The 23,492-nt window shown below is 36.2% G+C and overlaps 1 protein-coding gene across 18 annotated transcripts in view; it reads right to left on the bottom strand.

Moving 5' to 3' along the window:
• Positions 1 to 23,492, bottom strand: part of GPHN (gephyrin) — a 688,936-nt gene that overhangs the window by 134,759 nt on the left and 530,685 nt on the right.

The following is a 23,492-nucleotide window of genomic DNA, read 5'->3' as shown; positions in this document are numbered from 1 at the left end:
TCACCCCATCGAGTAGCTGGAACCACAGGTGCACACCACCATACTTGGCTAATTTTCTGATGTTTTGCACAGATGGGGTCTCCCTATGTTGCTCAGGCTGGTCTCAAACCCCTGGCCTCCCAAAGTGTTAGGATTACAGGCGTGAGCCACCATGACTGGCCTTCCCTGAAAATCCATTTTTAAAATGAAAAGGAAATGGGTCGGGTCAATGGCTCATGTCTGTAATCCTAACACTTTGGGAAGCTGATACAGGTGGACTGCCTGAACTCAGGAGTTTGAGACCACCCTGGGCAACATGGTGAAACCCCATCACTATTAAAATACAAAAAATTAGCCATGCATGGTGTCAGAAGCCTGTAGTCCCAGCTACTCGGAAGGCTGAGGCACGAGAATTCCTTGAACCTGGGAGGCAGAGGTTGCAGTGAGCCGAGATTGCACCACTGCACTCCAGCCTGGGAAACAGAGTGAGACTCTGTCTCAAAAAAACAAAAACAAAAACAAAAACAAAAACACACACAAAGTAAATGAAGAAAAGATGCCTTTGATCATAGGAGAGAATAGAGCAGAAACAAGACATTCTGATGTTCATGCAGGTCCTTCTTGATTAAATTCAGAACCTCAAGAAACTTCATTTTTCAAAACAAGCAGGAGAAAAGCTCCCTAAACTACATAAAGTGTAAATCATTATTCATTTTTTGGATATACTGCAAATATCAGGAGACTTGTTCTGTTCCTATTAATATTACTGCCTCTATTCCACATAGTATTTGCAGCTTGAATTCCTCATGTTTCTATTTCCTGGATCTTTCTGAAGAGCAAACCGCCTAAGATAATGAATAGCTTTCCTAGGAAACTTAAAGAGCAAAGATAGATAATAGTAATATGGTCAGCTTAAATAGTTAGGGCCCTTGGTAATTCAAAGAATGTGTGGTTCAGATAGATATACAAAGCATCTAGACTTTCATATACATCTCTCCAATTAGGAGAAAGTGGTTCCAAAGCTCTAGGGAAACACTGGCAATGGTAGAGTTTGTAGGCTCAGGACTACAGGGCACTTTGTACATCTGAAAATAATTTTCATATTGTCTTCAATCTAATAGTTTTTACAACTTTTCTACTTGCTTATTCAAGACAATGAGCCTCATTTCTGACAAAACCAAAAAAGCATAGCTGAAAGAATTATTATTTACTAGGGCTGAATTAAAAATATGGAAGTTCTCCTGGGATTTCTGTACATAAAGATGATCAAATAGGCATTGCTGTCACAAAACGTTAGCTTCATAATTTATATCAATAGTTGATTATCACTCACAGGATAAAATTTCAGTTCCTTAGAATAGTATATAAAACCCTTATTTGCTTTCTTTTCAGTCTCATCTCTCATTATTCCATCACTCAGAAAATTGATAATATTGTAGATATCAGAATACACTGTACTATTTCATAGTTTTCTGCTATAACATATGATGCTCTTTCTGCCTAGAATAATTTTTCTGTCATCTTTTTATTTTCCTGGGAAATTACAACTCTTCCTTCACAACTTTTTTCAGTAAGAAAGTGCTCAAATAATGATAGGAACATGTCAAAAGGATCTTGGAACAAGATTGAAGAGCTCCCTTTGGCTAAATCTGATACAAATTTATCATCAAAATAAATTAGAACAGTAACAGATTTTAATCTATTTAATAAAATAAGAATCTATGAATATATACTAAATATAAAAATGATTTAAATAAATTCTTCCTTTTTAAAAAAAAATCGAGACAGTAAGTCTGGGTCACAGCTAAGTCAAGGGAGAAGCAAACCCAGATTTTAGGGTTGGGTCTCTATTAATATGTAATATCTATGAGGTATCCAAGTCCAGAAACCAACTTGCCAGTTCTGTACAGGATTCTGTATGTAAATCAAATCTGGGGTTTCTAAAGTTAAGAATTCAGGCCTTGAAAATGAATTAGATCTACCTGAGCTTATTTTGAAAAGAAAGAGAGGAAGGGAGGGAGAGACACAGAGAGAGAGAGAGACACACAAACACACAGAGAAAGAGAGAGACAGATGCACAGAGAAAGAGACAGAGTGACAGAGAAAGAGAGACAGAGACAGAGAGATGGACAGAGACAGAGAGAGACAGAGACAGAGACAGACAGACACACTGAGACCGAGAGAGGGAGAGACAGAGAGAGAGAGAGAGAGACAGAGGCAGAGAGAGATGGACAGACGGAGAGAGACAGAGAGACAGACAGAGACAGAGAGAGAGACAGAGACAGAGAGAGAGACAGAGACAGACACTGAGACAGAGAGAGGGGGAGACAGAGAGACAGAGAGAAAAATACACAGAGAGAGACAGAGAAAGACAGACACACACAGAGAGACAGAGAAACAGAGACAGAGAGAGACAAAGACAGAGACAGAGACAGAGACAGAGAGAGACAGACAGAGAGGGAGACAGAGAGAGAGAAAAACAGACAGAGAGGGTCTTAGGCCTCAGGCTTAGGCCTCATAGCAAAAAGCTGAAACAACTTCTGGGATGTTTTTCAAAGAGCCAGTTGTTCCACAAGGGGCTGTGAGTAGTTGTGGAAATTGAGAGAAGTGTTTGGAGATACATATTTGAGACAGAATGGACAGGGCTTGGTCATGGGTCCTTTAGGACACAGGGAAATACAGATTGGGAAAATCCTCCCAGAATCCTAGGTGAACAGTGGTACGATTTATTGAGACAGTAAGTCTGAGTCACAGGTGAGTCAAGGGAGAAGCAAACCCAGATTTTAGGGTTGGCTCTTTATTAATATGTAATATCTATTAGGCATCCAAGTCCAGAAATCAACTCGCCAGTTCTGTACAGGATTCTGTATGGAGATGAAATCTGGGGTTTCTAAAGTTAAGAATTCAGGCCTTGGAAACGGATTAGATCTACCTGAGCTTATTTTAAAAAGAAAGAGAGGGAGGGAGAGAGAGAGAGACAGAGAGAGAAAAAGAGAGAGAGAGAGAGAAACAGAGACAGAGACACACCGACAGAGAGACAGACATGAGAGAGACAGAAAGAGACACAGAGAGAGAGAGAGAGACAGGAGGAGGAAGAGGAAGGGGGTACTCAAGAAATAATTACACATATTTTATAATGCTTTTGATGCCATAAATGGTGGCTGAGGTATGCTTTTAAAACAACAACAACAACAAAAGCAGCAGCAGCACTCATGGATTTCTAGAAAATAAGATGTTATAAAGTATAGTTTACATCAACCGGCTCTCACTATACCTTGAGAGATTCAGAAAAGTGCTAGTTGACAACAGAAGAAAACACCAGCTAACATGTCCTGGGGAAAATATACATCTCCCTAAAAATTGGTGAATTCTACTTCACCTGGAAAGAAATAAGAAAAAGAAAAAATACAAACAAAACAAAACGAAAAAACACGGGCCAAGGCATCGTTTCTGGAAATATTAAGTGAGCAAATTAGTATTATTATTGTTTATTTTTTGTTTTTTTTTGAGACAGAGTCTTGTCTCTGTCACCCAGGCTGGAGTGCAGTGGTGCGATCTCAGCTTGCTGCAACCTCCACCTCCTGGGTTCAAGCAATTCTCCTGTCTTAGCCTCCCAAGTAGCTGGGATTACGGGTATGTGTCACCATGCCTGGCTAATTTTTGTATTTTTAGTAGCGACGGGGTTTCACCATGTTGGCCAGGCTGGTTTCAAACTCCCGACCTCAAGTAATCCACCCACCTCAGCCTCCCAAAGTGCTAGGATGATATAGGGGATATCACTACTAATCCCACAGAAACACAAACCATCAGAGAATAGTATAAACACCTCCACACAAATAAACTAGAAAATCCAGAAGAAATGGATAAATTCCTGGACACATACACCCTCCCAAGTCTAAGCCAGGAAGAAGTTGAATCCCTGAATAAACCATTAACAAGTTCTGAAATTGAGGCAGTAATTAATAGCCTACCAACCAAAAAAAGTCCAGGACCAGATGGATTAATAGCCGAATTGTACCAGAGGCACAAAGAGTAGTTGGTACCATTCCTTCTGAAACTATTCTAAACTATAGAAAAAGAGGGAATCCTCCGTAACTCATTTTATGAGGCCAGCATCATCCTGATACCAAAACCTGGCAGAGACACAACAAAAAAGGAAAATTTCAAGCCAATATCCCTGATGAACATCGATGCAAAAATCCTCAATAAAATACTGGAAAAAAAAGTATTTTTTTTTTTTGCCGAATCCAGCAGCACATCAAAAAGCTTATCCACCATGATTAAGTCGGCTTCATACCTGGATGCAAGGCTGGTTCAACATACGCAAATCAATAAACATAATCCATCACATAAACCAAACCAATGACAAAAAACACAATTATCTCAATAGATGCAGAAAAGGCCTTCGACAAAATTCATCATTCCTTCCTGCTAAAAACTCTCAATAAACTAGGTATTGATGGAACGTATCTCAAAATAATAAGAGCTATTTATGACAAGCCCACAGCCAATATCATACTGAATGGGCAAAAACTGGAAGCATTCCCTTTGAAAACCAGCACAAGACAAGGATGACCTCTCTTACCACTCCTATTCAACATAATATTGGAAGTTCTGGCCAGGGCAATCAGGCGAGAGAAAGCAATAAAAGGTATTCAAATAGGAAGAGAGGAAGTCAAATTGTCTCTGTTTGCAGATGACATGACTGTATATTTAGAAAACCCCATTGTCTCAGCCCAAAAATCCCCTTAAGCTGATAAGTAACTTCAGCAAAGTCTCAGGATACAAAATCAATGTGCAAAAATCACAAGCATTCTATACCCTAATAACAGACAAACAGAGAGCCAAATCATGAGTGAAAATCCCATTCACAGTTGCTACAAAGAGAATAAAATACCTAGGAATATGACTTACAAGGGATGTGAAAGACCTCTTCAAGGAGAACTACAAACAACTGCACAAGCAAACAAAAGAGGACACAAACGTATGGAAAAAACATTCCATGCTCATGGATGGGAAGAACCAATATTGTGAAAATGGCCATACTGCCCAAAGTAATTTATAGATTCAATGCTATCCCCATCAAGCTACCATTGACTTTCTTCACAGAATTGGAAAAAACTACTTTAAACTTCATATGGAACCAAAAAAGAGCCCACATAGCCAAGACAATCCTGGGCAAGAAGAATAAAGCTGGAGGCATCATGCTACCTGACTTCAAACTACATTACAAGGCTAGAGTAACCAAAACAGCATGGTACTGGTACCAAAACAGATATATAGACCAATGGGACAGAATGAAGGCCTGAGAAATACCACCACACGTCTACAACCATCTGATCTTTGACAAACCTGACACACACAAGTAATGGGGAAAATATTCTCTATTTAATAAATACTGTTCGGAAAACTTGCTAGCCCTATGCAAAAAACTGAAACTGGACGCCTTTCTTACACCTTATACAAAAATCAACTCAAGATGGATCAAAGACTTAAACATAAGACCTAGGATCATAAAAATCCTAGAAGAAAACCTGGGCAATACCATTCAGGACATAGGCATGGGCAAAGACTTCATGTCTAAAACACTAAAAGAAATGGCAACAAAAGCCAGAATAGACAAATGGGATCTAATTAAACTAAAGAGCTTCTGCAAGGCAAAAGAAACTATCATCAGAGTGAACAGGCAACCTACAGAATGGGAGAAAATTTTTGCAATCTACTCATCTGACAAAGGGCTAATATACAGAATCTACAAAGAACTCAAACAAATTTATGAGAAAAAAACAACCCCATCAAAAAATGGGCAAAGTAAATGAACAGACACTTCTCAAAAGAAGACATTTATGCAGCCAACAGGCATATGAAAATATGCTCATTATCACTGGTCATTAGAGAAATGCAAATCAAAACCACAATGAGATACCATCTCACACCAGTTAGATTGGAGATCATTAAAACGTCAGGAAACAACAGATGCTGAAGAGGTTGTGGAAAAATAGAACACATTTACACTGTTGGTAGGAGTGTAAATTAGTTCAACCATTGTGGAAGACAGTGTGGCGATTCATCAAAGATCTAGAACTAGAAATACCATTTGACCCAGCAATCCTATTACTGGGCATATATCCAAAGGATTATAAATCATTCTATGATAAAGACACATGCACACATATGTTTATTGTGGCACTATTCACAATAGCAAAGACTTGGAACCAACCCAAATGTCCATCAGTGATAGACTGGATTAAGAAAATGTGGCACATATACACCATGGAATACTATACAGCCATAAAAAAGGATGAGTTCATATCCTTTGCAGGGACATGGATGAAGCTGGAGATGATCATTCTCAGCAAACTATCACAATATCAGAAAACCAAACAGTATATGTTCTCCCTCCTAAGTGGGAGTCAAACAATGAGAACACATGGACACAGGAAGGGGAACATCACACACCAGGGCCTGTTGGGGGGTAGGGGGTTAGGGGAGGGATAACAATAGGAGAAATACCTAATGTAGGTGACAGGTTGATGGGTGCAGCAAACCACCATGGCACACGTATACCTATGTAACAAAACTGCACCTTCTACACATGTACCCCAGAACTTAAAGTATAATTAAAAAAAAATAAAAAAAATAAAATAAAGTGTTTGTATTTTGGGCAAATACCAATAAGGCCCAAAGTAGAGCTATGACGCCTTTCTCATTTTGAAAATATGCTGGCCTGAGAATAAATTCTTTAGTATAACAGAAGGTCAACTGTTACATGAAGAAATATTGGCATTAGAAAATCACCACTTGGCAACCATCTAGTAATAATTGGTTTAGGGAAAAATAATCAGTTAATGCTAAGACTAGAAGGTAAAAGCCTCAAGAAAAACAAAACATATTTGTCTGGTCTCAAAGTATATCCCTACAAGATATTTATTAACTGTACTCATTAACTACAGTGGACAAATCTGGCAGACACTTTTTTAGCCAAGTGATCAAAGTTAATATCACCAGTAATGGGATAAACTGACATCATGAGCCCCCTGATAAGATGCACTAAGAAAGATACAACATCACATTTGAGATATTCCTGACCAAATGTATAACCAGAATTAAACCATTAGGAAACCTGAGAAAAATATAAATTTGAGGGACATTGTACAAAATAACTGACCTATATGCTTCAAAAATATAAAGGTAATGAAAGACAAAGACAAACTTGAAGACTTGTTCCATATTAAAGGAGTCTACAGAGACAGGATAACTAAATGTAACGCATGATTCTGGATTGAATCCCAGATCAGATGAAAAGAATGTTGTCTCCTTTGTTATAAAGAACATTATTAGAAAAACTGACAAAATGTAATTTGAATAAGATTACATAATAGTATTGTGGCAATGTTCATTTCCTAATTTTCATAATTGTACTGTGGTTATGTAAGAGAAAGTCTTTTTTATTTGCCACCCCTCCAGATTTTTTTGGAAGGAAATACGCATTAAATTATTTAGGGGTATAGAGGCATCATGTCTGCAATTTACTCACAGGTAGTTTAGGATAATATGTATATTAATATATAGAGAGAAATGATAAAGAAAATGTGACAAAATGTTAACATTTGGGGGAGTCTGGATGAAAGATATACAGGATATTCTTGTAACATTTCTGAAGTTTGAAATTATTTCAAAATTTCAAAAATCACTTTCATCAATAGTCTCTCCTTTCTGAAACAATGCATGTATGTCTATTTTTGCACTGAGGTACTATAAAATACCAATTTTTAGGATTTTTAATTGCATATTATATTAACCACATATCTCACAGTAATTATACTTATTTATATACATGTCCGTTTTCTTAACTAGATTATCACCTCTTTGAGGAAGAAAAAAAGGCCTTAACATCCAGGTCCAAAGACATTATGCACACAGTACAGTCTAGATTATATAGACTGACAAAGTAGAAGGGTTGTATAGATAAGCAAACACTACTTACAACTTCAAACTTTATTCTGGTCAATATAGGGCACTTTGTTAAACACAGTGAGTGAGGTTTTGTTTTGTTTTGAGACAAGGTCTTGCTCTGCTGCCCAGGCTGAAGTGCAGTGGCTTGATCTCAGCTCACTGTAACCTCCACCTCCTGGGCTCAAGGAATCCTCCCACCTCAGCCTCCTGAGTAGCTGAGACTACAGCATGTGCCACCACGTCCAACTAATTTTTTAATTTTTGGTAGAGATGAGATCTCACTATATTGCCCAGACTGGTCTTGAACTCCTGGGCTCAAGTGATCCTCCTGCCTTGGCCTCCCAAAGTGCTGGGATTACAGGCATGAGCCACTGCATCTGGCCTGGGAGTATGTTGAAATAAGATGAGATTCCTATCTTACACAGTCTTTCAAGGAACACACAAATCAGGCTGTGTTTTAAGGAAAAAATAACAGACTATGTGTAAGCTTATGTTTTAAAGTACAAACAAAATACTATGTAAGATAAAGAAAAAGGAACAACTAATTCCGATGGGACAAACTATAAGGCTTTACAGAGGAGGATCTTTAAACAATGAGAAAAGGGAGAAGAACATATGAAACTGGAGAAAATATCAACAAAATTACAAAGATCTGAAAGTACTTTTAGAGAATGTGAAATTGCCCAATGAAGCTGGAGGTTGGAGGTGAAGAGGATGAAATATAAGGTATAAGGCTGGTCAATTCAGTTCAGGACAAATTTTGGAGGCTTAGTACTATGGAAAATGGAGAACCATTCAAGATTTTTAGTAGAAAAGTAGTATGTACTTTAAAATGTAATACTTGACTGATGGAAGACTGTCAGGGAGCAAGAGACTGAAGATAGGAAGAGCAATTATTACGCTACTGCCATCCCAAAGGAGAATGATGAAGAAGGCCTGAACTATTACAACAGGAATGGGAAAAAGGATATTTAGAAGAGCTGCAGCAGAGGGTTCTATGACTGACTGACTGACTATGCTTTGAGAAGGAGATGGTAAATATCATGAGGAGATTTCAAATTTAGTTATTAGAGTAAGTGGGAGTGTAATTGTATAAAAGAACAATACAGGAATAATTTGGAGGAAAGGATCCTAAATCTGGTTTCTGATGAAAGAAATGTGAGATGCCAGCAGGACATCAAAGGGTGATTCCAGTATGCAACAGCAAGGAGAATCTGGAGCTTGGAAGAGAAGTCAGGCTTAAAATAGAAAGCCATTGGTATGTAGGTGGTGAATCTAATAATGAGAATCAGTAATTCACTTGTTACACATAGAATGGTAACATACACATCATAAAAAAGAGACACTGAAGGACAATATATGTCCATTCCAGGATAATTCTATGATCAATGATTAACTTAACTTTTTAATACATTTTCCAGATGCTTAATCTATATACATTTTGTAACCCTCTTAAACAATTTTTAAGTATTTATAGTATGTTAAAAAGTTTAACAGAATTAATCTACGCATATTGTTGTACAACTGATCGCTAGAACTTTCTCATTTTGTGTGAATGAAGCTTTACATCCATTGGCTAATTCCCTATTTCCCTCTCCTCCCAGCCCCTGGCAACCACCATTCTACTTTCTATGAGTTCAATTACTTCAGATGTCTCATATAAGTATAATCATGAAGTATTTGTTTTTTTTGGTGATTAGTTTATTTCACTTAGCATTATGTCCTGAAGGTTCATCCATGTTGTAGCATATGACAGGATTGCCTTATTTTTTTGAAGGCTCAATAATATTTCATTGTATAAATAGACCATACTTTGCCTATCCCCTCATCTCTTAATGAACATTTAGATTACTTTAATATCTTGGCTATTGTAGATAATGCTATGATGAACACAGGTGTGTAAGTATCTTTTTGAGATCCTATTCTCAATTCTTTTGGATATATACCCAGAAGTGGGATTGACAGATCATATGAAAGTTCTATTTTTAATCTTTTGAAGAAACGCCATACTATTTTCTGTAGCAGCTGCAACATTTCACAAACCTACCAACAGGGCACAAGGATTCCAATTTCTCCCTATGATCACCAATACTTGTTATTTTCTATTTTTGTTTTTTTTTTTAGTAGTCATCCTAATGGGTGTTAGGTGGTATCTCACTGTGATTTAAATTCGTATTTCCCTGATGATTAGTGACATTGAGCAGCTTTTCATATGTGTGTTGGCCATCTGTATATCTTCTTTGAGTTATATCTATTCAAGTCCTTTCCCTATTTTTAAATTGGGATATTTGATTTTTTTGTTGCTGAGTTGTAGGGGTTCTTTATATATTCTGGGTATTAACCCCTTATCAGATATATGATTTGCAATTATTTTTTCCCATTCTGTTGTTGCCATTTTACTCTGCTGATTGTGACCTTTGATGCAGAAAATATTTAAATTTGAGGTAGTCTCATTTGTCTACATTTGTATAAGTTGTCTGTGCTTTTTGGTATCATATTCAAGAGATCGTTTCCCATTTCAATGTCATAAAGTTTTTCTGCATATTTCCTTCTGTGAGTTTCATAGTTTCAGGTCTTAACTATTAGACTTAACTATTAGATCTTTAATCCATTTTGAGGTAATTTTTGTGCATGGTATAAGATAAGGGTCTATCTTCGTTCTTTTGCAAAGAGAATAGCTGTTTTCCCAATGACATTTATTGAAGAGACTGCCCTTTCCCCATTGAATGGTCTCGGCACCATCTTCAAAGATCATCTGACCACATACACGAACATGTATTTTTGGGCTCTATATTCTGTTACGTTAGTTTATATGCCTGTCTTTATGCCAGTACCAAACTTTTTTGATTACTGTAACTTTGTAATATGTTTTGAAATCAAGAGATGTAAGACTTCCAGCTTTGTTCTTCTTTTCCAAGATTGTTTTGGTTGTTCCAGGACCTCTGAAATTCTGTATGAATTTTAAGGTGGTACTTTCTATTTCTATAAAAAATGTCAGTGGTATTTTGATAGGGATTGCCTTGAATTTGTAGATTCCTTTGGGTAGTATGGATATTTTAACAATATTGTGTCTTTCCATCCATGAATCCAGGTATCTTTCCATTTACTGTGTCTTTAACTTTATTCAGCAATGATTTGTGGTTTTCATTGCACAAATCTTTCATTTTCTTAGTTAAGTTTATTCCTAAGTATTTTATTCTTTCTGATGCTATTGTAAATGGGATTTTCTTAATTTCTTTTTCAGATTGTTAATCATTCACTGTTAGTGTATAAAAATGCAATTGGTTTTTTATTGTTGACTTTGTACCCTGAAATTTTACAGGCTTCTTGTATTAGCTTTAACAGTTAGTGTTTCTCTCTCTCTCTCTGTGTATGTGTGTGTATGTATATGAGTGGAATTTTCAGAGTTTTCTACATAAGATCATGTCATCTGGAAACAGACAAAATTTTACTTCTTTCTTTCCATTTGGGATGCATTTTCTTTCTTTTTATTGCGTAACTGCTTTGGTTAGAACTTCCAGTATTATACTGAAAAGAAGTGGCAAAAATGAGCATTTTTGCTTTGTTCTTGATCTTAAAAAAAAGCTTCCAGTTTTTCACCATTTAGTATGTTAGTTATGAGCTTTTCATAAATGACCTTTATTATATTGAGGTAATTTCCTTCTGTTTCTAGTTTGCTGATTGTTATATCATGAAAGGTTGCTGAATTTTCTAAAATGCATTTTCTGCATCTTTTGAGATGATCATGTGATTTTCATTCCATGTTCTGTTAATGTGGTATATTACATTTATTGATTTTCATGCATTGAATGATCCTTGCATTCCAGGGATAAATCCCACATGGCTGAAGTGTATAATCCAATTTGGTTTCCTAGTATTTTGTTGAGGATTTTTGCATCAATTTTTTTTATCAGTTATCTTTTTTATTGTTGTATTTTTTCTACTTGTATCAGGGTAATGTTGCCTAATAAATTTATTTTGGAAGTATTCCTTCTTCTTCAAGTTTTTGGAAGATTTTGAGAAGAACTGGTACCAATTCTTCTTTAAATGCTTGGTAGAATTCTGTAGTGAAGCCATCTGGTCATGGATTTTACTTTATTGGGAGGTTTTCTTTATTGGGAGGTTTTTGATTACTGATTCGATATCCTTATTGGTTATAGATATGTTTAGATTTTCTATTTCTCCACAATTCAGTCACCAAGACTGTGACTGAACACCAAGGTTGTGTTTCTAGGAATTTATCCACTTCTTCTAGGTGATTCAATTTGTTGGCATATAATTGTATATAGTAGTCTCTTATCATCTCTTTCTGAAGCATCAGTTGCAATGTCTCCTCTTTTATTTCTGATTTTAGTTATTTTGAGTCTTCTCTCTTTTTCTGTCTAGCTAAGAGTTTTTCAATTTTGTTGGTATTTTAGAAAATCCCACTCTTAGTTTCATTGTTTTTTTTCCTAGTATTTTTATTCTCTATTTTGTTTATTTCTGCTCTGATCTTTATTATTTCCTTCTTTCTGCTAACTTTTGATTTAGTTTATTCTATTTCTCATTCCTTGAGGTAAAAAGTTAGGTTGCTGATTTGAGGTCTTTCCCCCTCATTAAAGTACGTGCCACTAATATAAACTTCTCTCTTAGTATTGCTTTTGCTGCAATTCATAAGTTTTGGTGTGTTGTGTTTTTGCCTCAAGATATTTCTAATTTCTCTCATGATTTTTTTCTTTGATCTACTGGTGTTCAAGAGTGTCCCATTTAATTTTCACATATTTGTTTATCTTCCAGTTTTCCTACTGCTATTGATGTCTAGTTTCAGTCCACTAAGATTGTAAAAGATATCTCATAGGTTTCAGTCTTCTTAACTTTGTTAAGACTTGTTTTTTAGCCTAATATGTGGTCTATCCTACAGAATATTCCATGTATGCTAGGAAAGAATGTGTATTTTACTGTTGTTGGGTGGAATATTCTGTTAGATCTAATTGGTCAACAGTGTTCAAATTCTCTGTTTCCTTATTAATCTTTTTGGTTGTTCTATCCATTATCCAAAGTAGAATATTGAAATCTCCTACCATTATTGTGTTATTGTCTATTCTCCCTTCAATCCTGTCAATGTTTACTTCTTATATTTGGGTGCTCTAATGTTAGCTGGATTTTAATTTATAATTGTTATATATTTCTGTTCTTTCAGTATAATATTCTTCTTTGTCTCCTGTGACAGCTTTTAACCTAAAGTCTATATTTTGTCTGATACAAGTATGGCCACCCCTGCTCTCTTTTGGTTATAATTTGCATGTCCTTTCATTTTCAGCCTATATGTGTCTTTACATCTAGCATGAGTCTCTTGTAGACAGAATATAATTGCATCTTGTTTCTTTAATCCATTCATTCACTTTGTCTTTTTACTGGGGAGTTTAATCCAATTACACTTAAAGGCCTTATTATTGGCACATGTTGTTTTCTGTCCGTCTTGTAGCTATTTAGTCCCTCTTTTTCCTCTTGCTGTCTTCCTTTGCGTTATCAATATGCTTTGATTACTTTCTCATTTTCTTTTCTGTATCTTCTATAAGCATTTTCTTTGTAATTACCAAGAGACTTACATGAAACATAGTTAGAACAATCTATCAAGCATACATAAAAGTCTACTCTTTTACATTTCCCATCCCCACTGTGTTTTTGATGTTACAAATTACATCTTTAGATATAATTTATCCATTAACAGTCATTTGTAGTTATACCTTAGGTTTTTGTCTATTAAATTCTATGCAGAATTACATGTGCTTTACATGCCACCATTATAGTAATATAGTATTCTGAATTTGTATATATATATATTTTCCTTTACCAGTGAGCTTTGTGTTTTTCATAAACTTTCATGTTGTTGTCTAGGGTCCTTTCATGTCAACTTGCAGGACTCTCCTTAGCATTTCTTGTAAGCCAGGTCTAGTTATGATGAACTCCCTTAGGTTTTGTTTGCCTGGAAAAGTCTTCATTTTTTCATTTTTGAAAGGACAGTTTTGCTGGATGCAGTATTCCTCACTGTCAGATTTTGTTCCTTCAGCACTTTGAATATAACATACTGCTCCCTTCTGACCTGTAAGGTTTATCCAATGACATTCTTATGGGAACTTCATTGTACATGATGAGTTACTTTTCTCTTGCTCCTTTCAAATTTTCGCTTTGCCCTTGATTTTTGACAGTTTCATTATAACATGTCTTAGTGTGGGCCTCTTTGGATTCACCTTAGTTATATCCTTTGAACTTCAAGTGTCTGGATGTACATTTCTTTCATCAAATTTGGGAAGTTTTTGACCACTATTTCTTCAAATAAGTTCTGTGTCCCTTTTCTCCTGGAACTCTCATAATGTATACACTGGTCCACATAATGGCATTCTATAAATCTTTTTGGCATTCTTTTTTTCTTTTTTTTTTTTGAGTCAGGGTCTCACTCCGTTGCCCAGGATGGAGTGCAGTGGTATGATCTTGGCTCACTGAAACTTCCACCTCCTGGGTTCAAGAGATTCTTTTGCCTCAGGCTCCTGAGTAGCTGGGATTACAGGTGTGCACCACCAGGCCTGGCTAATTTTTTTATTTTTAGTAGAGATGGGGTTTCAGTATGTTGGCCAGGCCAGTCTCGAATCCCTGGACTCAAGTGATCCGCCTGCCTTGGCCTCCCAAAGTGTTGGGATTACAGGTGTGAACCACCACTCCTGGCCTCTTTGGCTTTCTTTACTTTACTTTTCTGTTCCCTTTTTTAAATTTTTGCTCCTGTAACAATAATTTCAAATGACCTGTCTTCCAATTTTGCTGTTGATCTCTTCTGATTGATCAAGTAATTGTTGAACCCCTCTAGTGAGTTTTTCAATTCAGTTATTGTATCCTTTGGCTCCAGAATCTCTCTTTGGTTCTTTTTTAATAATTTCTAACTTTTTGTTGAAATCTTCATTTTGTCCATTCATTGGTTTCCTGATTTTGTTTAGTTGTCCATTTGTGTTCTCTTTTAGATCAGTGACCTTTTTAAAGGTAATTATTTTGAATTATTTGCCAGGTAATCATAACTGTCTGTTTCTTTGAGGTTGGTTTCTAGATAATCACTTTGATCTTTTGATTGGGCATGTATCCAGATTTCTTGGTGTGCTTTGTGATTTTTTGCTGAGTTTTAGTCATCTGAGAAACAGCCATGTCTCCCAGTCTTTACAGACTGGCCTTATATAGGGGATACTCTTACCAATCAACCTGGCTAGAAATTCTGAGGGGGCCTCTGAAACCTTTTTGAAAGTGGGGGAATGTGACTTCTCTGGGTCTGTGTATGTAATTTTCCAATTAGAGAGGTTTGCAGGTTTTTCTGTCAGGAGCTTGCAATCTCTTGCTCTCAATGGTGTCTGTCTGCAGCATTGGTGGTGCTGCTGTAGCAAGCCATCACTGTTCCTTATTCTCAGTGGCCCACAGACATCCAAAGTATGCCAGCTCTCTGTTACTACCCCAGTGAGGCAACAGAGAAACCATTCCCTTGGCAGCCCTCCAAAAAGTCAGAACACCTAATGCATGTTCCACTCTTCTCTCTCCCTCCTGAGTGAAAAGTCAAGAATTGGGCACTTTCTCCAGATTGCACTGAGAGGTGCTGGTGCCTGTGTGTGGCACTGTAGGCCCTGTGGTACTACAGCAAGCTGCCTCAGCTCTCCCTGGCTTTCAGCAGCCCTCAGGCATTCAAACTGTGGTAGTTCCGTCAATGCAGTGAGATAGAAAGCAGTTATTTGGGCAGTCCTCTGAAAAGCTAGAATATTGGATGTATGTTTCACTCCTCCCCCACAGAAAGAAGCCATGAGTAGGGTGTTTTCTCTTTATTATGCTAAGCTATGCTGACTTGGAGGAGGGACTACCACAGGTAAAGTAAAACAGTACTTATCCATTTCAACGTGGCTATTCTTGGCTTTGTGCCAGCTTGGGGGTATTGCAACTACCTTTTTTCTGGAGTTTTCATGAAGCTATTATGACCATATATTGCTGTTAAGTTGGTGTCTCTATGAGGATATGAGGGTTGGGGCTTCCTATCTATTAACTTAATGTTTCTTAGCAATACCTGCTACAATGTTGACAACGAGAAAGGTAAAAAGCCTGACTCAAAGTAATGAACGATGCAACTTTTCATATAAAATAAAAAGGTGATAGCCGAGAAAAATAAGAGAAATAAGACAAAATTTAAATTGAATAGCGAATACTACTTTGGGAATTTAGGTTTCACAAGTAAAAAAATTATATTTGAAAGCCAGGCATGATGGCTACTCAGGAGATTGAGGCAGGAGCATTGCTTGAGCCCAGGAGTTCAAATCCAGTCTGGGCAACATAGTGAGATCCAATCTCTAAAAAATTTTTTTCTTTTTAAATTTCGAGAACCTAGTAAATAAACTACATAAGGATATTGTAAAGAAAATTGAATAAAGTTGGTTTACTTAGATTAGATAAAAAAGTCAAGAAAAATAGTGCCTATAAATGGTACCTCAATAAATATTTATGGAAGTCAATTACTAATTATCCTTAGTTATATAAAGAAAGATAATCTAAGTGATGGTAAGCAGCTATTGTCAGATCCAGTGAATGCCAATCAAGATGATAAGGGATTAGGTTGCAGCAAGAGATAATTAGAAATTTTTTTCTAAAAATAGGAGGCATAAGAAATTAACATACTTCTCCAAGGATTATTTCAAAATCCTCTTTCCTGGGAGTAATAAAAAAGATAAAAATTCATGTTTCTTAATAGTAAGACGCAAGAAAATTAACCAGAAGACCTATCCATCTATGACAAATTAAGGGGTATAAGACTGAAAAGTCTGACTTATATTCCAGGCAAGAGGTAGTAATAAGTCCAGAACCTGGGTGGCAGTAGTGAGAATGAATGAAGGGATAAGGGCCAAAGTGGATACATGAGATAATTTGAAGAGAAGGAGCAGTTAAAACAAACAAACAAACAAAAAAACCCCCAATATTTTCAATAAATATATTAGAGTTTTTGCTAATGTTCATTGTTTTCCTTTTCTGTTCCCATACTGGTTTCTTATTTAGCATATTCTGCTGTCTTTTGCTTGCTCTGTCTGCTCAAGGTCTTCCTCTCATTTATTTATGCAGTCATCCAATCAACTCTTATTGAGAGAGAGTCATGGTGACAGATTCTGGTAATAGTATCAGGGAACAAGATAGATGAGGTCTTGCAAGATGCTTAGGGTGGAGTAGAGGGGACAGTGGAGAAGACAGAAAAGCACTACACTGTAAATACTCTTGCAATAAAGTACGGAAACTACAGTATACTAGAAAAGAACTTAGGAGGGGCACTTTGCTAAGATTTGGGAGGTGATAGAAGGCTTCCTGAAAGAACTGTAGGATAAGTAGGAGTTATCCAGGTTTTGGAAGAAATGAGAAATCAGCATTTTGGGCAAGAGGGAACTATCTGCAAATTGAAATGTTCATATGGCTGGTGCACTGAATTCCAGGTAAAACTAGAGATAAGCAGAAGCCATTGGTAAGCAATTTTAAGGAGTTAGGCCTTTACACAAGAACAATAAGGAGCCGTTAAAGGGTTAATGCTATTAAAGGAGTATGATAGGTTTAGATTTGTATTTTAGAATGATAAAAATGCTTGTAGGACGAGGAATAAAAAACACTAAAGATTTCTAGTTTGGACAAATCAGTGGCTAGTGACATTACTCCTTGAAATATGGAAGAAGAGTAGATTAAGATTATAAATTTAGTTTTAGTCATGCTGAGTATGCGAGACTTGTGTAATATTTACTAAAAGATCTACAACAGACAATTGGAAAAAAAATCTGAAGTTTAGGAAGAAGATATGGATTGGAATTATAGATTTGGTTTACTTGAAAGCCTTGTTAATAGATGGACTTGCTCATGCATAATATAGAGTGTGAATGGAAGATCTATGAGAGAAGTCTGAATAATACTGATATGTAATGACTGGGCCAAAAAAAAAAAAAAAAGAACTACCAAAGAAGCTGGAGAAAATGCAAACAAATGGTTTAAAAGGAACACTAGGAGACAGAAGTGCCAAGAAAGATAATTACTTCATTAAGGAGGGAGTGATTTATAAAGGTACCCAAGCTTGACCTGCCTTCCTTTAGGCTTTCCCTTCCTCTTATACTCAAATCATAGTCCTAAAAATGCATCCATTTTCTTAAAACTCTGCTCTCAGAGGTGGCAGCCAAATTATCTGATAAATTTACGTAAGACTAGTGCATTTTAAAGCTTAATTTGTTACTCCAACCAGTTAACATATCTTCACTAAAAGAGCAGATCTTTTAAGACAATGCCTTTAAAGAATAATGATAAGGCTGGGCACAGTGGCTCATGCCTGTAATCCTAGCACTTTGAGAGGCTGAGGCAGGTGGATCACCTGAGGTCAGGAGTTCAAGACCAGCCTGGCCAACATGGTGAAATCCCGTCTCTACTAAAAATATGAAATTAGCTGGGTGTGGTGGCGCATGCCTGTAATCCCAGCTACTTGGGAGGCTGAGGCAGGAGAATCACTTGAATCCGGGAAGTGGAGGTTGCAGTGAGCCAAGATCGTGCCATTGCACACCAGCCTGGGCAACAAGAGCAAAACTCCATCTCAAAAAAAAAAGAATAATGATAATACCAGAAGTACCACCAGTATACTAATCATAGTAATACTAGTACTACTAGTAGTACTAGTAGTAATTGTAACAATAGCAGCTACAAAGCTGTAGCACGCAAAACAGCATGGTATTTGTATAAAGCCAGACATATAGATCAATGAAACAGAATAGGGAACCAACTAACTTTTGACAAAGGCATCAGGAACATGCATCAGAGAAAAGGTATCTTCCTCAGTAAATGGTGCTGGGAAAATTGGATAGCCATATGCAGAAAAATGAAACTAGATGCCTATCTTTTATTATATACAAAAATCACCTGAAAATGGATTAAATACTTAAACATAAGAATGAAAACTATAAAACTGCTAGAAGAAAACACAGAAGAAACACTTTAGGACATTGGTATAGGCAAATATTTTTTGGCTAAGACTTCAAAATACAGACAACAAAAGAAAAACAGACAAATGAGACTATATCAAACTGAAAAGCTTCTGCACAGCAAAAGAAACAATCAACAGAGTAGAGTCAACCTGCAACATGGGAGAAAATATTTGCAAACTGTTCATCAGACAAGGGACTAATATCCACAACATACAAGGAATTCAAACAACTCAACAGCAAAAACCCAAATAATTCCATTAAAAAGTAATCAAATTAGCTGAATAGACATCTCTCAAAAGAGGACATACCTATGGCCAATAGGTATATGAAAAAATGCCCAAAATCACTAATCATCAGAGAAATGCAAATCAAAACCATAATGAAATATAATCCGGCTCCAGTTAGAATGGCTACTATAAAAAAACAAAAACTAACAAATACTGGTGAGGATGTGGAGAAAAGGGAATTCTTATACACTGTTGGTGGGAATATAAATTAGTAAGACATTATAAAAAACACTATGGACTCCCTCAAAAAACTACAAATAGAACTACCATATAACTCAGCAATTCTGCTATATTGGTATATATCCAAAGGAAAGGAAATCAGCATATCAAAGAGATGGCTGTACCCCCATGTGTACTGAAGCACTGTCCACCATAGCCAAGATATAGAATTAACCTGTGTCCATCAATAAATAACTGGATAAAGAAAATGTGGTATATACACACAATGGACTACTATTTAAAATAGTAGAAATTCTGTCATTTGCAGCAACACAGATGGAACTGGAAGGCATGTTAAGTGAAGGTAAGATAGGCACAGAATGACAGATATTGCAAGTTCCCATTAATCTGTGGGAGCTAAAAAAGTTGACCTTATTGAGGCAGTGAGTAGAGTGATATTATCAGAGGCTGGGAAGGATGGTGTGGGGGATAAAGAAAAGTTGGCTAAAAGGTACAAACATACAATTATATACAGAATGAATAAGTTCTAATATTTGATAGTACAGTAGGGTGACTACGGTTAACATCAATGTATTGTATATTTCAAAATAACTAGAATATAGGATTTGAAATGTTCCCAACATGAAGAAATGATAAATGCTCAAGAGGTGATGGATATCCCAAATACCCTGACTTGATCATTACAAATTCTATGCATGTATCAAGATATCACCTGTACTCCATAAATATGTACAAATATTATATATCAATAAAAATTCTGAATTCCATTAAAATATACTAAAAAATCTAGAAAAGTTAATCCCAGGAAAATGTACCACTTGTCCTATAAAACACAGGCTGAACAAAGTACATTAATTAAGAAAACAATTAAGGCTGGGCACAGTGGCTAATGCCTGTAATCTTAGCACTTTGGGAGGCTGAGGAGGGCTGATCACGAGGTCAGGAGTTCAAGACCAGCCTGGGCAACATAGTGAAACCCTGTCTCTACTAAAAATACAAAAATTAGCTGGGCATGGTGGCGCAAGCCTGTAGTCCCAGCTACTCAGGAGGCTGAGGCAGGAGAATCACTTGAACCTGGGAGGTGGAGGTTGCAGTGAGCAGAGATCGTGCCACTGCATTCCAGCCTGGGTGACAGAGCAAGACTCTGTCTCAGGGTGGGAGAGAAAGAAAGCAATTAAAACGCTGTCCTGCAATGCTGAAATATAAGTTCTCATATGTAAAATTTTTTTATTTTACTTGATTTCTTGCATAAAACCAGTTATTTGTAAAAATAACAAAAGTTTGCTTTATTAAAAATAAAGTGATTGACAGAAGGAAATGAATTATAGGTGGAAAGATGACAGAAGACAATAGTGTCATATCATCTTGATAACATATTGGTAATAAAACAATTTTGGCACTGATAATCAGATATTTGTTTATAAGTACCCACGGATACACCAGATATCAATTTCTATTCTTACCTATTGCTTAGATATTTTGCATAATATTGAATTGTGTTTTGAAGGCCTTACTGAAATTAATTAGGTAGCACAGCATGTTGGTTAAAAATGTGGGCTATAAAATCAAGGTCTGAAATACTGGCTTCAACTCATATACCATTTACCATATACACAAGCAACTTATTTAACTCTGGAATCTTTAATTTCCTTATCTATTTAATGTAGAAATTAATAGAATTTTACTCACAGGATTTGTTGTTGTGTGTGAGGATTAAGTAGGATGAACCATGTAGAAAAGTATTTGATAGTAACGTTCAATAAAAAGTAACCTATTTTATTATCATCATCATCAAGAAAATAATGGTAATTTGTAGTATTAGTAGTAACAGTAACAATAATCAGCTAACATTTACTGAGTGATTATTATGTATCTAGCATTATACTATTTAATCCTTGTAACAATCTATAAGGCAGACCATCTTATTACCACATTTTAAAATTTATTTATTTTATTCTTTACAATTTCTGCCCTTTGTGAACAAGTTATTACCACATTTTACAGATCAGGAAAGTGAGGCATAGAGATACTGAACACTTGTTCAAGTTCACACAGCTAATAAGTAGAGAAATCGAGATTTTAATATAGGCAGTTTGACTCTAGAAAGGAAAAATACCACTTCAACAAAGACTTAGAGTCAGAGTCACAGAAAGGAAAGTCAGGATATTTATGAGATTTTGAAGTTTGGTCCAAAGTAGATCTTTTAATATAGGAGCTTCATTAAGATTGGATAAAGATCATGATGTAATCATTTAGGATTGATGGATATAGCAAGGCAAGGGGTCGTGAGAGCCTGTTCAAATTTGGTGCCAACGAAAAGAGGTTCAGTTTCTAAGGACTTGGTTAAGTCATGTAATGGCATGGCCATTTCAGAAAAGTTGGGAACTCATTGCCTGCAATAGCCAGTGAGACCCAGGTATCTTCTTAATTAGGGCCAAGATTTGGTTTTGAGGGATATAAAAGAGGCATTATTTTAAGTTTATTACACTTTATTTTGCCTTGGCCAAGGAATTTCTTATGGAAGTACTGTTGGAATCTCAATTTATTTGGGATATTTTCTCAAACCAATAAAAAACTAGCTCATTAGTTGTTTGCAATTTTGTTTCCTTTTTATTCTCAGGCTCCTTTTAAATGAACAATTTTGTTCATATCAAAAATTCCTCAGGGTGCCTATTATAATTCTTCCATAGCAAGACTCTCACTAACAAAACAGAAAGAGAACAAGGAAGGTTCTCATAGGTTGATCAATGACCCAGGGTAAAGTTTATCTAAAGGACACCAGTCTTACAAGAAACCTGAAACTTGGTTTTCAGGGCCAGCTTGCAAATTACTTACTGAGGCCTATGTCTATGTTTTTCCTTATGAACGTACCCCTTGCAGAGATATAACAAAAAATGACAAGGACAGACAGAGACAAATAGTAGTGTTATTGGTAGTAAGACAGATTTTCACCAAGGATAAATGCATTTTCAAATTTAGTTAGATTATCAAAGGAGTCCTAAAAAGGATTCCTTACTCCTAGGACACAAAATAAAGTTGGCAACTAGGGAGCTCAAAGAAAAGAAATCAAAGTTCAATCTAATGCGAGACTTATCTCACTGTAACAATTGGAAACACTCCCCATACCCTAAATTGGAAGTTCAAAGGGGCTCAGACGAATTTATTTTTTTGAGGTGTGAGCCACTGCGCCTGGCCAATATAATGGTCTTGGGCAAGCAATAATTGTGTTTGCCCAAGGGTTTGGAGCTAAGATAACAGATTCACAAAACAAAAATGGAAAAATTTACACAAAAAAACCCCATGAATTTTTACCTTTGTGAAGGTCTCTGTTTTTTTATTGTGAAATAAAGATCAGCCACATGAGCACTCTGTGGCCATGTGACCCAACCCCAATAAAAACCCTGAACGTTAAGGCTCAGTGAGCTTCCCTGGTTGGCAATACTTGATGCATGCTGTCATACATTGTTGCTGGGAGAAATAAGCAATGTCCATATGGCTCCACTGGGAGAGGGCAACTGGAAGCTTGACCTGGTTTCTCCTGGACTCTGCCCTATGTATCTTTTTGCCTTTGCTGATGTTAATCTGTATCCCTTCACTGTAATAAAGCATAACCAGGAGTATAACACAAAAATAATACTGACATCCTGCTAGAAATAGAAATCATTCAATTGCTAAAACTCCCAGTGGTATGAGTATCAGCAGACCTATTTCAGTATGATTCCCCTGTACTTCTCTTGATAAAGATCAGGAAGAAGATGGGATGATGTCATTAAGCTATTAAGTTATAGAGAACAATAATAAAACAGTTAGCATTTACACAGGACTTTTTTCTTAGGATCCCAAACCTTTTAAGACACAATTTTCAATGTGACATCATTTCAAAGATACAGATAAGGAAAACCTATTATAGTTCCTTTTTATAAGATAGAAAAATGAATGATATACAAAGTTAAATGACTTCTGAGTTAATGCTATTAGTGATCAAACCAATAAATAAAATTGAGCATTCTTTACCCTTGCTTTAGGGTTCTATGTTCTAAAACATGCTGCCTGTGAAGTTATTATCTGTCGGGAATTCATATTCACAAAATGAGTATGA

This window comes from Pongo abelii, chromosome 15 (assembly GCF_028885655.2).
Source record: "Pongo abelii isolate AG06213 chromosome 15, NHGRI_mPonAbe1-v2.0_pri, whole genome shotgun sequence".
NCBI classification, from domain to species: domain Eukaryota; kingdom Metazoa; phylum Chordata; class Mammalia; order Primates; family Hominidae; genus Pongo; species Pongo abelii.
The sequence above is the reverse complement of the archived record's forward strand: the minus strand, read 5'-3'. Positions and strand labels throughout refer to the sequence as shown.